The sequence below is a fragment of the Sciurus carolinensis genome, chromosome 10 (assembly GCF_902686445.1).
Source record: "Sciurus carolinensis chromosome 10, mSciCar1.2, whole genome shotgun sequence".
Lineage (NCBI taxonomy): Eukaryota > Metazoa > Chordata > Mammalia > Rodentia > Sciuridae > Sciurus > Sciurus carolinensis.
In genome coordinates this window covers 85,156,491-85,165,470 of record NC_062222.1, presented here as the reverse complement: position 1 = coordinate 85,165,470, position 8,980 = coordinate 85,156,491, and positions in this window count along the sequence as shown.

Here is an 8,980-nt window from a genome sequence, read left to right as displayed (position 1 = left end):
GTTTTTAACTCTAATGTTGGTTTACTGATGGAAAGCATAGAATGAGTTCTTAGAACTGATAAGAAGTGAAAGGGGATCAACCTTTATGTAAAAAGCAAAGGAATGGCTTATTTTATAGTTTGAGGAACCAGAGAACAATGACTCAACAGAGACTGTGGGAAATGAATGTGGGAAAGGAATGTGGGAAAGGAATGACTGTGGGAAAACTTTTTGGACTGCCAGCTGTGTCATGTCTGTGGATATACATACATTTGACCTATAAGTACTTGAATCTCAGGAGAGAGGTAAAGATTAGAAATACAGGTTTTGTGTCCAATTATCCACCCTTATTTCAATGTGATTTCAGTTTCTCCCTTCTTTATAATATCATGCATTTTACAGTGTTTAGCACTTGGTATATGTCAGTTTTTGTACTATGACAGGACGTAGAGATCCCAATATCCTCCCATTTAAAAAAGAGTTCACACTTTATTTCAGTATGGAGTCAGTTAAACAACACTAACTACAAACATAAGAGAGATGGGTCTTAGCAGGTAGGAGGGAAAAACCCTGGAGACAATTGTTTGGCTGAAAGAAGGAAATGATGAAATAATACTTTGTTAAGACTTTAAGAGTGAGCTGAAAATTATAATTTTGAAGGAAAATTACTGATGTAAGGACATTGTATAAGGAGTGATACTAACTATATCAAGGGTTAAATTCAATAATAATATTTAGTGCAATAAACAAATTATTGAAATCTCAAATCTCATGACCCAAAATAGATTTAGTTAGAAAACACAACAGTAAAGCTGTGTCGAAGATTAGAAAATTTTATTTTACGATATGACTAGGATTTAAAGAATTTCTGGTACTAGCTAATAAAAAACAAGGCAAAATATCAGGAATAACACCAAATACATGGGCCATCAAATAATATTGTAATCTAAGTAGGTAAAAGTCCTTTCATACAAGAAAATTGGAGCAATTAGGAAAAAAAAACAATGAATTTATGTACACACTATGACAAAGTTTATTATGTGCTATAGAATACTTTAAACAAAGACAAAGAGAGAAATAGTATATAACATACAAAGATTACATTAAAGTATATGTATTATTTGAGATATGTCTATAAATTATTTCATTATGCTAGAAATTTAAGATATAACTCTGGTAATAGAACTTTAAAAGGATGGCAATATTTTCTCTAATGGCAAACTATAACATTTAAAAGATTCTATAAAATATAAATGGATCTCATAAAATTTATTTTTGATTTTGCAAGAAAATTAAAATCAGCAGTCTGTCATAAACAAGTAAAAACAGCAATTCTGAAACACAAGCTTCCACCAGAAATTCAGCTATTCTTGCAAAGGATACACAGGGTGCTTGAGGAGTGAGGAAGTGTTAAAGTTCAAAGTCTTATCCCAGCTCCCTACTCCACACACATTCACTCCAAAATTCCACCCTCACCTTTGCAAGTGAATTTCAATACACACAGGTTTACACAAGGAAAATTGCCTGTGTAGAGTTGGCATTGTGTGGAACAACAATATCCTCCCTGTGATTTGTTAGCACAGGTAGCCCTCAGGTGGATTTTTATTCATTTCAAATTCAAGAAAGAAAAGGAATGATTCCGACTTAAGTTTCCTATGTACACATATGAATACACCTCAGTGAAACTCTACATCATGTACTACAAGACTGGGATGCTAATTAGAAGAAGATGTACTCCATGTTTATATAAATAAGTCAAATTATTCTCTACTGTCATGTATAACTAAAAAGAACAATAAAAAAGATTATGTGGCTGGGCTGGTGATGCACATATGCAACCCCAGGAGGCTGAGGCCTCTTTGAAGAGGATCTCAAGGTCAAAACCAACCTCAGCAACTTAGTGAGATCTTGTCTAAAAATGACAACAACAAAGAATAAATTTAAAAGACTAGGGATATAACTTAGTGGTAAAACACCCTGGGGTCAATAAAGAAAAAAAGAGGAAGAAGCAGAGACAGCAGCAAGAACATAGATACTAGCTTCTAACATTTATAACAGATAAAATTGTAAATTAAGTGAGCAAATACTATTCACTATGAAACAATTCTTAATATCTTGGAGTCAGCAAAAGCTAGAGACAGGTGTGACACTCCTACTTCAGCCTCCTGTGTAGCTGGGATTATAGGTGTGTATCACTGTACCTGGGTTAGCATTGTTTCTTACACCTGAACATCTGTATTATCTCTAACTTACCCATTCAACTGAAGAACAACAATTACAGATTAGCAATTAGTAACATAGAAAATAATTAGTTTGCAAGGACATGAAGTGTTAATGTAAAACTTGGAAAGAATTCAGATGCCATTAAAAGAGGAAGAAATAAATGAACCACGTGGTATTTAATAGAGTGGACATCATATAGCAGTGAAACTACATGAACTACTAGTACATCTATATGTAACATATATGGTATATAACACAACATGTAACATCAGGTTATGCATATAATATTGATATTGGAAAAAAAACTATGTGAGCATGATGAGCATAACTGTGTGGGTAATTCAGTAAAACAAAACTTATTTCATGTTCGCAAAGAAATTATCCCTGTAAAATACTTCTCTGTTAATTTAAATATACAAGCACAGTGAAAATTCCCCAAAACAGCATTGAAATTATTTATTTAAATTTAGTTCTTAGATTTAAATGTGACTTTAAATAGATACTTTCAATTATCTTTAAAAACATTATAGCCCAAATTCAGCCTGAGAAGTTACTACTTTTAAAAGACTCTGAACATGTAGATTTTGTCTTTCTCTTTTGCAATGAGGGTTTACCAACAGTTAAATATATATATATAAAACAGTTAAATATATATATATATATATATATATATATATATATTCTCTTTAAAAAATGGCTAAGGTAAATTTCTCTACTATTCCATTTTGCAAAATTATGACATTTTTTTCTATTCTAAAAAGGAAAATCTGTTTTACATGCCTTAATATCAAATTATATTTTTGCTTTTTATTGATTCTTTTTAAAAAACAGATAGCTCAGGCTTGAGTTAATCCTAAAACCACTGAGACACTTTGTGGTTTTATTGACACTAGTTACATGGACTTTGGATGTAAATAGACTTGCATTCACATATTCTGCAATCTGATGTTTGTCAATGAGAGTGTTACATTATTTCTCTCAACTTTCATCACCCACTAAAATCAAATTACTGATACTATTTTAATATATTATGAAAAGTAACAATGGCCCATATGGTAAGAAGAAGATGCTTCTATAGAGGATGAAGTCATCACAGATTTTCATATTAAGCTGAACATTCCATCATAAGAGAGTTATTATCCACAGACTGACTGACTTGCATTGATTCTGAGAAACAGGTCAGAGACCAAAAAATATAACATGATTAATAATGCTATTCTGGGAGGGGGCCAAGATGGCGGACTAGAGGGCGGCTGCATTTCACGTTGCTCCAGGATGCAAGATTCAAAAGAGGAGATAGTGAGAGACTTGGGACCAACTCAAAACTGCCGGGTGAGTCTCTCCCATTGGGGAGGCGTCCCGGATGGGGCAGTAGACCCGGAAAGCAGGGAACTTTGTGAAGTAGAGTTGCTCGGCGAGACGCCCCTCCCCCCGCTGGAGCGGTAAACACCGACAACTGGGATCATCGTAGAGGAGGCGGCTCATCACAGCGCTTGGACTCGGACAACCACTGGGGCTCCAAGCAGCTACCTGAGGAGGAGCTGCGTGGCGAGCTGTTTACACCCAGAACGACCGCTTCTGAACACCGGGGGGTTGCCCGGAGGAAGAGAAGCCCGGAGGGTCGCTTGGTCTAGGAGTGACTGCATCAGAACCACAGGCAGTTGCCAGAGGAGGAGCTGCGTGGTGAGATGTTTGAACTCAGAACGACTGCTCCAGAGCGCTGGTGGCCTGCCTGGAGGAGGAGAGCGGTGGGACACTTGGTCTAGGAGTGACTGCATCAGAGCCACAGGTGGTTGCCAGAGGAGGAGGCGAGTGGTGAGTTGATTGGACTAAAAGCGACCGCTCCTGAACACCGGTGGCCTGCCTGGAGGAGGAGCGTGGTGGGTCACTTGGTCTCGGAGCCACCGCTCCTGAACACCCGGGGGGCTACCCCAAGGAGGAGGAGGAGGAACAGGGCAGGTCACTTGGACTTGGAGTGACTGCCTAGGCCTATGGGTGGTTGGCGGGAGGAGGAAACCCGAAGTGAGTTGTTTGGACTCCTAGTGACTGCGTCGGAAACCAGGCGGCTGTCTGGAGGAGGAGGTGTGTGGCGGGTCTCTGGGTCTCGGAGCTATTGTACGGGGCTCCAGGTGGTGGCTCAGAGGAGGGGCTGCATAGCCAGGCGATTGGTGCAGAGCAGGGTCCCAGGAGCTAGGTGGTGTCTTGCTGGAAGAGCTGCACAGAGACACGCCTAGGGGTGGAGCGAAGTTTCCAGGGCTGCGGGCAGATTCTCTGGGAGAGGCACCCTAAGGAGACTCGGCTGCGAAGGGTGAGGCTCCCAGGCCCAGGACGTAGGTCCAGGTCCCTGGGATCGTTGCAGAGGAAGACAGCCCAGCCCAGGCGGTAGCTGTAGATTGAGGGGAACCTCTAGGAGGGCAACTGACCAGCGAGACGTCCCCACCGAGTGAGTCCTCCCGGCCGGGGGAGGTTTTCCCACAGGGACGGTAAAACCAGAGACACAGGCACAAACAGGCCTTGCCTCAGCCCGCAGTCTAGTTCCCCATTGGATGACCATTAGTCAACAAGTGGAGGCACCTCTGCCCACTAGCAGGGAATATACGCCATCTGAGGGTCACCACCCCTAGAGAGGCAGCTTCTTCATGGAGCTCTGCATTATCAACCTCCTCCAAGACTTCAGGCTACTGAGGGATAAGAGGGGATATACTAGCAATCTTCAGGGACATTATAAGTTGATAGAGGAAATCTGCAATAGCTTAATGACCCACTGATTCCTGAACAATATGAGAAAACAAGGGAAGAAAATGCCCCAAACAAATATAGATGTTACATCAATAAAATCCAATGACAGCATGGCAGAAAAAATGACAGAAAGGGAGTTCAGAATGTACATAATTAAAATGATTAGGGAAGCAAACAATGAGATGAAAGAGCAAATGCAGGCATTGAACAATCACACCAATCGACAGTTAACAGAGCAAATTCAGGAAGCAAAAGATCATTTCAATAAAGAGTTAGAGATATTGAAAAAAAAAAACAAACAGAAATCCTTGAAGGAAACAATAAACCAAATTAAGAACTCCATAGAAAGCATAACCAATAGGATAGAACAGCTGGAAGACAGAACTTCAGATATTGAAGACAAAATATTTAACTTCGAAAACAAAGTTGAACAAACAGAGAAGATGGTGAGAAATCATGAACAGAATCTCCAAGAACTATGGGATATCATGAGAAGGCCAAATTTGAGAATTATTGGGATTGAGGAAGGCTTAGAGAAACAAACCAAAGGAATGAACAATCTATTTGAAGAAATAATATCAGAAAATTTCCGAAATCTGAAGAATGAAATGGAAAAATCAAGTCCAAGAGGCTTATAGGACTCCAAATACACAAAATTACAACAGACCCACACCAAGGCACATTATAATGAAAATACCCAACATACAAAATAAAGACAGAATTTTAAAGGCTGTGAGAGAAAAGAACCAAATTACATCCAGGGGGAAGCCAATACGGATATCAGCAGATTTTTCAATCCAGACCTTAAAAACTAGAAAGGCCTGGAACAACATTTTTCAAGCTCTGAAAGAAAATGGATGCCAACCAAGAATCTTATACCCAGCAAAACTTACCTTCAAATCTGACGATGAAATAAAATCATTCCATGATAAACAAAAGATAAAAGAATTTACGAAAAGAAAGCCAGCATTACAGAACATTCTCAGCAAAATATTTCGTGAGGAAGAGATAAAAAACAAAGAAGCAAATCAGCAAAGGGAGGAATTATCCTAAAGGAACTGTCAAATAAAGGAGGAACCAAGATGGGTCAAAAATTTTGAATATGAACCAAATGACCGGGAATACAAATCATATCTCAATAATAACCCTGAATGTTAATGGCCTGAATTCATCAATCAAAAGACATAGACTGGCAGATTGGAATAAAAAGAAAGATCCAACAATATGTTGCCTGCAAGAGACTCACCTCATAGAAAGAGATACCCATAGACTAAAGGTGAAAGGATGGGGAGAAACATACCATGCACATGGACTCAGCAAAAAAGCTGGAGTATCCATCCTCATTTCAGATAATGTGGACGTCAAGCCAATGTTAGTCAGAAGGGATAAAGAAGGACATTTCATACTGCTTAAGGGAAGCATAAATCAGCAAGATATAATAATCATAAACATCTATGCCCCAAACAGTGGCTCATCCATGTATGTTAAACAAATCCTTCTCAATTTTAGAAACCAAATAGACCATAACACAATAATACTAGGTGATTTTAACACGCCTCTCTCACCACTGGACAGATCTTCCAAACAAAAATTGAACAAAGAAACCACAGATCTCAATAACACAATCAATAATTTAGACTTAACAGACATTTATAGAATATACCATCCAACCAAGAACGAATACACTTTCTTCTCAGCAGCACATGGATCCTTCTCTAAAATAGACCATATATTATGCCACAAAGCTAATGTCAGCAAATACAAGAAGATAGAGACACTACCTTGTATTCTATCAGATCATAATGGATTGAAGTTAGAAATAAATGAAAGAGTAAAAAACAGAAACTACTCCAACAACTGGCGATTAAACAATATGCTATTATATGATGAATGGATAAGAGAAGATATTAGGAAGGAAATTTAAAAATTTTTAGAGGTAAACGAGAACAAAGAAACATCATATCAAAATCTCTGGGACACTATGAAAGCAGTACTTAGAGGAAGATTTATTTCATGGAGCGCATTTAATAAAAGAAGTAAAACTCAAAAAATAAATGACCTAACACTACAGCTCAAAGCCCTAGAAAAAGAAGAACAGACCAACACCAAAAGTAGTATAAGACAGGAAATAGTTAAACTGAGAGCTGAAATCAACGAAATTGAAACGAAAGAAACAATACAAAAAATTGACAAAATAAATAGTTGGTTCTTCGAAAAAATAAGCAAAATTGATAAACCTTTAGCCACACTAACAAAGAGAAGACGAGAGAAACCCCAAATCACTAAAATTCGGAATGAACAAGGAAATATCACAACAGACACGACTGAAATACAAAACATAATTAGAAACTATTTTGAAAATCTATACTCCAACAAAATAGAAAATTTCGAAGACATCAACAGGTTTCTAGAGACATATGAATTGCCTAAACTGAACGAGGAGGACATACACAATTTAAATAGACCAATTTCAAGTAATGAAATCGAAGAAATCATCAAAAGCCTTCCAACAAAGAAAAGTCCAGGACCAGATGGGTTCTCAGCCGAGTTCTACAAAACTTTTAAAGAAGAGCTCATTCCAATACTTCTCAAAGTATTCCAGAAAATAGAAGAGGAGGGAACTCTCCCAAACTCATTCTATGAAGCCAATATTACCCTGATTCCTAAACCAGACAGAGACACATCAAGGAAAGAAAATTTCAGACCAATATCCTTAATGAACATCGACGCAAACATTCTCAACAAAATTTTAGCAAATCGCATACAAAAACATATTAAAAAGATAGTTCACCATGATCAAGTGGGTTTCATCCCAGGGATGCAAGGTTGGTTCAGCATCAGGAAATCAATAAATGTCATTCACCATATCAATAGACTTAAAGTCAAGAATCACATGATTATTTTGATAGATGCAGAAAAAGCATTTGATAAAATACAGCACCCCTTCATGCTCAAAACACTAGAAAAAATAGGGATAGTGGGAATATTCCTTAACATTGTAAAGGCCATCTACGCTAAACCCATGGCTAATATCATTCTAAATGGTGAAAAACTGAAAGCATTCCCTCTAAGAACTGGAACAAGGCAGGGATGCCCTCTTTCACCACTTCTATTCAATATCGTCCTTGAAACTCTAGCCAGAGCAATTAGACAGACCAAAGAAATTAAAGGGATACGAATAGGAAAAGAAGAACTCAAACTATCCCTATTTGCTGATGATATGATTGTATACTTAGAGGAACCAGGAAATTCCACCAGAAAACTTTTAGATCTCATAAGTGAATTCAGTAAAGTAGCGGGATATAAGATCAATGCACATAAATCTAAGGCATTTTTATACATAAGCGATGAATCTTCAGAAAGAGAAATTAGGAAAACTACTCCATTCATAATAGCTTCGAAAAAAATAAAGTATTTGGGAATCAATCTCACAAAAGAGGTGAAAGACCTCTACAATGAGAAGTACAGAACACTAAAGAAAGAAATTCAAGAAAACCTTAGAAGATGGAAAGATCTCCCATGTTCTTGGATAGGCAGAATTAATATTGTCAAAATGGCCATACTACCAAAAGTGCTATACAGATTCAATGCAATTCCAATTAAAATCCCAATGATGTACCTTACAGAAATAGAGCAAGCAATTATGAAATTCATCTGGAAGAATAAAAAACCCAGAATAGCTAAAGCAATCCTTGGCAGAAAGAGTGAAGCAGGGGGTATCTCAATACCAGATCTTCAACTCTACTACAAAGCAATCGTAACAAAAACGGCATGGTATTGGTACCAAAATAGAAAGGTGGATCAATGGTACAGAATAGAGGACACGGACACAAACCCAAATAAATACAATTTTCTCATACTAAACAAAGGGGCCAAAAATATGCAATGGAGAAAAGATAGCCTCTTCAACAAATGGTGCTGGGAGAATTGGAAATCCATATGCAACAGAATGAAACTAAACCCATATCTCTCACCATGCACGAAACTAAACTCAAAATGGATTAAGCATCTCGGAATCAGACCAGAGACCTTGCATCTT